Genomic DNA, 9,261 nt, shown 5'->3' on the forward strand with positions numbered 1-9,261 from the left:
CAGATTTGCGTCGCCAAAACACGTGAAACGCGCGTCAGCGTAGCGCGTCTGGCACGTTTGACTCGCGAATAAAACCACGCGCGTGAGTTTTTCTGTTGCATTTTGTGCATACGAGCGTTTCGCGTCTACCGCTCGAGTTGGAAAAATCGGAACTCCAGCGTCAAATCGCGCCACGACAACCAATCAGGAGCCTGGTGACGTGGCTGTGACCTAGGTCAAAGGGGCAGATCCAGCCAAAGCCCTTCATACTTCAATGGAGGGAAGGCTAATCAATGCTGTAGCAAACAACCCGGAGCTGTACAACACCAGCTGCTTTCTGTACCGAGACAGGAATAAAAAGGACCGAGCTTGGAGGAAGATATGTGACGAGATCGGGCAACCTGGTAAGTTCATTCATTTCTCTTTTCTCTAAAGTTTTCACTGACCCGGGGAAGCCGCACAAAAGCTAGCAAGCCACTGCTATTTTCCCACTGATGTACAAATACCGTTCTGCTTTTATGCATGTTGTCATTTAGGAATATATTTTATTGTTTATTAATAAACAGCACACAGTGGTTCCGCTCATCCGTCACTGCTTCGCTTTTTCGCTGATTGCATTCTGCAGCCTGATTGAGAAATCTGCTCCGTGTCGTGTCGCCTGCGCTTGCCAAATTAATCACGTTTGGTTTTGATAACCATCACGTCCAATAGAAAAAACAGCACAAAAACACCCATAACTACGACCCTCATTTGGAAATAGACACCTGCACCGTGAGGGAAAAAGGCGCACGAAAGTGGCAGGCAGATGAAGACAAAACGCGGCATAATAATACTTTTACGTTTTGCAATCTACAAAGGTTTGCACTGTGAGAATCAATTGTGAGAACTGTGACCAATGTTCATGTGTGTGGGGAAAAAAGTGTATAAAGTGTGTGGCGAAGGGCTAGTTATTCTGAGAACCCCTGCTGCAATAAATGAGGGACCACTGTCTACTTTATGATTATTATATTCAACCTGTTAACATTTAATACTGTATTGATAGAACCAACTGATTCTGCAGCAGAGCATCCCCTGTTGCTTCTCCTGGCTCCCCAGTCCCTGAGCTCCTGCTGCTGCACCACAGGTATGTAATTGTAGCATCAGATGTACAGCAAGTACTGATAGCTTTTTACTTGGTGGGATTCCCTTGTAAATCACCTTTACTAAATGTCTACAACCAATCTGATTATATCCTGTTTGGGTTTTTTTTTTCGATGTTGAAATTAAAATCTAGTAGCAGCCTTCTCATTTCTTTGTGTTTTGTGCTGTTTTACAGGCCCACAGAGGAGGACAGCTCCGAGGCAGATGAGGGACGGGTCCCAGGACGGTCCATCGGCGGTGGAGATGGCCATCCTGGAGTCCTGAAGAGGCCACACCAGTCTCCAATGTAGCATTTCCTCCTCAGCCTTGTTCCTGCTCTGGAGAGCAGCTGGGTCCTTTTTATTCCTGTCTCTCTTTAAATACTTATATTTTATATATTTATGTTTAATGTATTTCTGTGTGAGAATTTTAATATTATTTCAAATAAATTTTTATAATGACTAATGTCTCGGTTCTACTACACAGCAAATGTTAGCACACGACTTGACACATGTAGAATTTATTTCATATTATACTAATGACAAAATATACTGATACAGTGGGATGCAAAAGTTCACTGGATTTACAGAAAGTGTGCAATAATTGTTTAAATAAAATCAAGCAGGTGCATAAATTTGGGCACCACAAAAAAAGAAATGGAATAAATATTTAGTGTATATCAATGTGTGTGTCTCCTATATGATATATGGGGTTCCTTTGGGCGTGCTCCCCATCCAGAACTCCACAGCACAGAGGGAAGTTCCTGCGCTCCTGGAATCCCTCTGTGATGGACCGCCAGACTTCAGTTGAAGGCACAACCATGAAATCGTCCACTAGACAGTCCCAGATGGCCGTCGCTACCTGGGGGATGATGTGGCTCACCGTGGACACACCAACTCGAAAACTGAACGCGATGGTCCTGAAGGAGTCCCCAGTGGCAAGGAACCTGGACAAAATAGTTTAAAATGAGTATTATGTGTACTGCAGTTACAAAATACATTATTGAAATTACAAAATTACAAATTACAAAACATAAATCTTACATAAAACATTTTGTAATTATAAGGATAATTACATGATATATATTAGATATAATCTAAAACAGTCTGCGGTGATTATATACAAATATTCAACTATCCCAGAATTAAACCAGGTCTAAATAAAAAGGAGTGAGTATCACTACAAAGGTTAACTCAGTGGTCCTAATGCTACAGTTTGATATCAGCAAACACCGAGCGCATACATTGATATGACACCACAGCCATGCTATCATTGCAAACACTGATAACAGCATAAAATAGTAAATGGCCTGTATTTATATAGCGCTTTACTAGTCCCTAAGGACCCCAAAGCGCTTTACATATCCAGTCATCCACCCATTCACACACACATTCACACAGCATAAATCGAATTAAATCGGGACTTGATGAGACCTTCTGAGTATCACTAGAAATATTATAAACAGTCGTCTCCGTACCACAGTTTGCTATCAGTAAACACCGAGAGCATTCATTGTTAGCATAGCACATCCATGGGCACCAGTGTATAAATGGATGGTTTAGCATATATTACCACAGGTATCAATAAAGGACTACCGTATTAAATACTTTTACTAACCTCAGGCAGATGGACAGGCGCTCTGCAAGTGGGATTGAGCGCCTGTAATTGGTGTCTAGGCGGGCGATTCTGGGACCGACAGCGTGGAGCTAAACTGTTAGCCTTCATTAGCTCTAGTTGTTATCAACTGCCTGAAAGTTCATCTCAATCTGCTTCCAGAAATTAGGTAACATTTGAAGCGCAACTTATGTTTATTTTCCTCCATGTTGTATTACAGTTATTAAAGAGAAAAACAACATGTCCTGTTATGTTATTTAGAGCCCCGCATTTTCTGACCGAGAGACACCATACCATTGTCTTTGGCCGTGATGCACTGAGATCGGTGAGCACATATTGTATGTCTCAGTTAAGTCTGTTTTGCATTTTATTGTTGAGAAACTGAATTTATCTTAATTGTTTCAGTAATAACTGTCGTATATGCACTGACTTTACTTGGTTTAATGCATAGTTTGTGTAAGAGAGATGTTTTATTTTTGCAAATTTGAGTATTTTAATTGCAAATTTATGTTGAATGTGATTTCAACAAAATCCTAAGTTGTGAATTATAGCTAGAACAGCATAATTAATATTTGAATTGCTCTTCTGACCCTGTCTGTTGACAGGTCAGGGGTTTTTTTTTTTTGTATGCTGAATTGTTCCTGAGGTGGATTCCTCCGGTGAAATAGATGGCGAGCCTTCCCACCTGGACTTAGAGAGACTGACCCATATGGAAAAGATATATATAACTCTTATAAAGTTTGTATCTGTCTTGTGTGAAACTTGTATGAAAAGCATACAAGAGTGAAAACAGATATAAGATCCCTTGAAAAAATTATATAATGAAACTTGTATGTTTTGGATACTCACTAGAACAATATATGAAAGTAATGAGAAAGTGGCCACTTTCATGAGTAAATCATATAAGTTTTTACTATTTCTTTTCCATATGGGTAGATTCGCTTCTTTTCCACTTGATGATCTGCTGCACCTTGCGGTGTGGTAGGACTGTATCACTCACACTTTCACACACAGCTGGTTATACATGAGACCACTGACTGACATTCTCTCATCCGTATTTTCTTTCACACCCTGGGAATTTTTTGGACTTTACCCCTTGGACATTTTTTATTTGGGACTTTAAATAATGAGCTGTTGTGTAGAACATTCTCCACATGTGAAAAGAGTGTGAGATTTTCATTTGAATGTACATTGGATTTGTGTAATTTGTTTCTATAAGAGTTAAGGAGTCAGGTTACTAAGGTGCACCCGAGCATTGAAACCCAACATTGAAAACCAAAAGTAACACTTGGCCAAGTCATTGCTTTAGTAGTTTATGTATTTTATTTTTCTTTTAATTTTTGTAAGTTTAGTAACCCTTCTACCATTGTAAAGTGTCTTTAACCTGTGCTTGTCAACCTTATGGTTTATTTCACTAAAGTTGTCTGGTTCTTTCTTCATATATTCTTTTCAACAATTCCCCTTACTGTGTTACACAAGGGTTACAGTTTCACAATAAGACCGGTATTTTAGCTTGGAACTATTTTTTTTCACTAATGTGTTCTTTATGTTTTAGAGCATTAAAAGGTTAAGCTTGTACAACGAGTTAAGAACATACCATTTATTTTCTGTGCTCCACTAAAAGAATCTGTATCAGACATTAAACAATAGATGACAGCAAAAGTTAACATAATCAAAGAGCTTGTCACCTTGGTGAAGCTACAGCGAGGATGCAAAGTTCAGAATCAAAGAACAAATAATGCAGCTGTGAAACTGAAGCTGTGCATCCTGGTAAAAAAAAAACCAACAAAAAAACAGGCTGTACAGAAATAACAGAAAAATGAGAAGATGAAAATCTGAGAACAGGTGGTGGAACTGTTGTTGTTTTTTGTAATCACACTCTGGAATATGAGATAAATTAATATTTGGAATTAATATTCACAAAATATCTGACTAAACCGAAATTCTAATTAGACCAGAAATCTTTTTTTCTCTTTTCTCGCCTTTTCCCATCCTCCCACCATATTCACTATTGTGAATAATTTTCACATATGCTGCTCAAATGAGAGGTTTTAGAACTTAGTTTGCATTTGAATAGCATTTTATCCCCCTAGGTACATTTTGTCACATAAAGCATCAGTAAAATACCATCAAAGGAAAAACGTATGCCTCCAATTACTATTTCCCCTTCATCATTTTAACTGAAGGTAGCCATATTCAGCGACAAGGGAGAGATATAGTTGCCTTGGCGGCTTTGAAATACTGTGGGAGCGAGGGGCTAAAGCTGTGAATCGCATTTTATTTGAAAGAAGCAGGGTTTAGGGGACATGAGATGTGACCTTGTCTGTGGTTTATTGTGATTGACACAGAGGGAAAGAAGCATGAGGACACACTGAATCCGTTATTGCCTTCCTATCCAAAATGACAGGCATCTTTTTTTCATGTTCAACTCAATCACTGGCTTGGAAACTGACAAAATCAGTCAGAAATTACTTATTTGGCAGTTTATTTTTAATGTCACACTTAGTGGTCAAGTTGGTAAAGGCACACCCGCATGTGGCAATATACATATGTACAGGCAGGGAGCTCAGGAAGTCTGACAGAGAAACAAGAAAGTAGGTAAACCTGGAAACAGGGAAGCACTGAAATAGCAGCAACCTGACAAAGACTGAGTTTACCTGTACTTTATTATCACACTCTTTGGACTGTCTTTTAGTTCTCCTGCAATCCAGATGCTGGGAAAAAGTTAACAACAATGTGGAACTGTTTATCAAAACAAAAGAGGAAAGAAGCTCGAACAGGGACCAAGAATAAATTCATAAAAATAGCAGTGAGATGCATGAAGAAGAAGAAGAAGAAGACGAAGACGAAGAAATACTCAAACTAATGATTACAATAAAAAAAAAAATCCAATGAACAGTCAAGAACATAAAGGAGGGTAAAGATTCAAATTTGAAGCTGTAGATGATTACAACAGCAATGCCATTTAAATTTTAAAAAAAAAGAAAGAAGCTTTTTCTTCATCAGCATTATTAATAGTGCCTACAAGCTGGCAGCTGGCAGTGTAAGCCAGTGTGGCATCTTCTTCATTTTTACGCTGCCACACATTAGCTTCCTCGTATTGTCATTTTTCCTTTTCTTGCATATCACATTGCAGACTAAACCTGAGCCTGACCGGCGCAGGAAGGGAAAGGAATCTCATCCCTCCCTTTTGGAGGGTTGTAAACGTATACATGGCTCTGCGTGTGCCAGCCGGACACACAGAGGAAATGACAGGCTGCCATATGGACCACCAGCAGTGGTCCGGCGCAGCAAGTCAACCTGGTCACTTTAGAAATCTGTTCCATCCAGACGACTCCAAGCAGCCCGCTTGAATCACTCCCCGTCCTCATGATTAGCCTGTCATTACTGCATTAAAGGCCCCACGGTGTCCATCAGGCCGATCAACCTCAGCACTTTCTCTGTGCCTGGATTACAGCGCTGCGTCGTGCCGTGTCAGTGGGCCGCATCCAATCCTGACGGCTCAATGTGTAAATAAAAGTAAATCTGAAAATTCCTCGTTGTGTTTGCTGCTAAGTAGGACACACTGAAACGTAAAGTGAGCACAATACCATGCATCTATTTATTATCTCTACTCAGCAGTTTATTTTGGACTAATTGGGACAGATGATTAATTATTATATAACCCACGACAAGCCATGGTAAATTGGAATTAAATGACGGGCTGACATTGTATGTCCCAGTTCAGTTGTGCAATAAGCTAAGAAGGATTCATTTGCCTACTGTGATACATTGACTGCTGTATTCATCTTCCCTCTGCACTTATTCACAGATTAGCAGCATGACTGGATAGTAAACTGCGTGTTTGGAGGTAAGCACTGGGGTGTTTTATTCAAGCATCAGTCTGTAAGGGAATACAGCAGACCTACTAGCTGCTGGAACAGAATCCCACCTACATGCAATGACTGAATGTTAAAGCAGCATCATTTTTCTTTGTAACAAAATACTAGGAAACTATTTGTGATAAACAAGTAAATTGTAAAGGATTCTTATGTTTCAGTACAGGAGCTTTAGCTTTAGTTTCCAATGTGAGGAACAGCAAAAACCCACAATAATCCATATCAGGAGAGAGGTGGGATGGTAGATGGCTTATGTCAGTTTGCTTAAATGAAGGCCATTAATTAGACATTAAATGATATGGCTAGGACGGGTTAAAGTGAAAGAAAACTTCGTCAGTCTTGAGATTGTCTTCACTTGGAGCTCGGTGTGGGAGTGGAAGTCATGAAATGTTTCTCCCACTGAAAACGCTACGTCCGGATGAACAAAATCAATTTTCTGGTATTTACTGAATAAAAGCTCATCTATAATTCAGAAGAGTTAAGTTCTTATCTTAAATAATGATTTAATAATCTCTAGAACCTCATTCAGCAGCAATGACTGGGCGACCGTGGCTCAGGGTGTATCTGTAACCGGAAGGTCGCCGGTTTGATCCCTGGGCTCTCTGTCCTGGTCGTTGTGTCCTTGGGCAAGACACTTTACCCTCCCGCCTACTGGTGTTGGCCAGAGGGGCCGATGGCGCGATATGGCAGCCTCGCTTCTGTCAGTCTGCCCCAGGGCAGCTGTAGCTTGCCTCCACCAGTGTGTGAATGTGAGAGTGAATGAATAGTGGCATTTTAAAGCGCTTTGGGTTCCTTGAAAAGCGCTATATAAGTCCAATATATTATTATTATTATAATTTAAAGCAATGGGTTCTTTATCCCTCTCTCACACCATTGTGGAAGAACCTTGGCCTGCTCTTCTTTATAACAATTTTTCAGTTCAGCCTTGGTTGAGCTCTGAACTTTGACTGGTCCATTGAAGCACCTTTATCTTTTTTTTCCAGCCATTCTATGGTAGATTTGCTAATGCACCTAGGTATCATTGTCCCAGTTTCAGCTGAGCTGTAGCTGTTGGACAGATGGCCTCACATTTGACTCTAGAAGACTTTGGTACACAGAGATGAGCTCATGCTTGACTCAGTGACGCCAAGTTGCCAGGTCTTGTACCTGCTAAACAAACCCAAATCATCACCACTGTGCATGATAGCTGGTAGGCGGTGTACTGTTTTCTAATTGTAAATCCATGTCCCTTAATACTGAAGATGCTAACTGAGGGCTGGAGGGTGTGTGATGGACCTCTTGGGTTTAACCCTCCCAGATTAATGGGAAGCAAAAATTGTTTCTCTAAGATCACTACTGATGACTTTCCTCCTTGGCATTATGTTAACACATACATGCTTTTATATAGGCGCAGACATCCAGATAATCAATTAATCAAGTGCATTTGATTATCAGCACCTGGGTTCTATTTGCCTTCTTAAAAGATAATCAATTGCAATATAGCACATCGTGTTTTGGAGTTTTTCTCCAGTTGTGTTTTCCCAATTTTAAGAGCAGATAACCTTTATCAGGCTCTGAAAACTTTGGAATTTAAAGGTGTACTTTCTTTTTATGATTTGTTGACTTAATAGTTGTGACCAAATATTTTGTAAAGGTGCTGCCAATTTATATGAAGTGATGGGAAATAGAAAGCTGCCTATTTCAGTCTCTCAACAGACAGCCATTCAAGTAATGTTAGTCAGATTGTTTAAAACCCAAATTTAACTACTTAGTAGCCACTGGTACTTAAACTTTGCAAAGTAACTCAGATTAACTATCAATTAAATATTAACAACAATGGATATTTAAGCAGATTGAATTATTTAATTTTATTTTAGTGTGATCTAACTAATGGGGGTCTTAAATATGTTTATCACACTGTAGCAGTTTTACTGTGAAACTGTCATCTTTTGTCTCCCATCCAGACCCTCCCACTGTCGATAACAACAGAATTTACTGCGCCTCTCTCCCCTCCCCAATTCAATTTCTTCACTCTCCGAAGTCACTGGCAGGCTGGAGGAAGACATATGCACTGTCAGTGCAAAATCTAATCAAGTCTGGGGCTCCGTACCTGTTATGGTTGCTGATATTCAAAATGGTCCTAATGGCGCTGTTGGTGCTGTTTGTGTGTCACTGTTGACACTCCTAATGTGGGTGATATGCACAGTTGCACTCTCCCTGTGCTCTCAGTGACACATTGCATTTTTCACACAGTAGATGGTCAATAAGTTTCCGCATAATGTCACTCTGTCTTGCCCATTTCCCTTTTTGCTTCCATGATAGCTGTCTGTTGCATTCCTTTAGGATTTGTGAACAACACCTAATAACCGACGGATGCACGCCTGCCTGATCTTTCTCGCCTGCCCACCGCCTTTCTCCCTCTTCTTCTGCAGTGTCTCCATTTCTCTCCATCTCTAAATAATTACTTAAATGTATCTATTAGTGGCCAGGCGTTGGCGCAGGATTAACTGAAATGCCAGCCTCTATGGGAATGCAATGCATTCCAATGCAGGTATACTGCTCCACGGCAAAGATCCTGTGTTCTTGTAGTAAAAAAAAAAAAAGCACATCTGAGGAAAGTGGACCATCCTAAACTGAAGAGTGATGATCACTGTCAAAGAGATTGATTGGCAGCTTCACTGTCATGATAGCA

General features: G+C 40.1%; 1 long non-coding RNA gene across 1 annotated transcript; it reads left to right on the plus strand.

Moving 5' to 3' along the window:
- Positions 1 to 253: 253 nt before the first annotated feature.
- On the plus strand, positions 254 to 1,390 carry LOC146547762 (uncharacterized). The gene is made up of 3 exons (XR_014890738.1): positions 254 to 383; positions 1,022 to 1,102; positions 1,295 to 1,390. It is a non-coding gene; the product is annotated as an uncharacterized LOC146547762 (long non-coding RNA).
- Positions 1,391 to 9,261: the final 7,871 nt, after the last annotated feature.

Source organism: Mchenga conophoros, linkage group LG23 (genome assembly GCF_057382185.1).
Source record: "Mchenga conophoros isolate Kocher_MC1m ecotype Shallow Benthic linkage group LG23, M_conophoros_male_GT1.1, whole genome shotgun sequence".
In the NCBI taxonomy this organism is placed as follows: Eukaryota; Metazoa; Chordata; class Actinopteri; order Cichliformes; family Cichlidae; genus Mchenga; species Mchenga conophoros.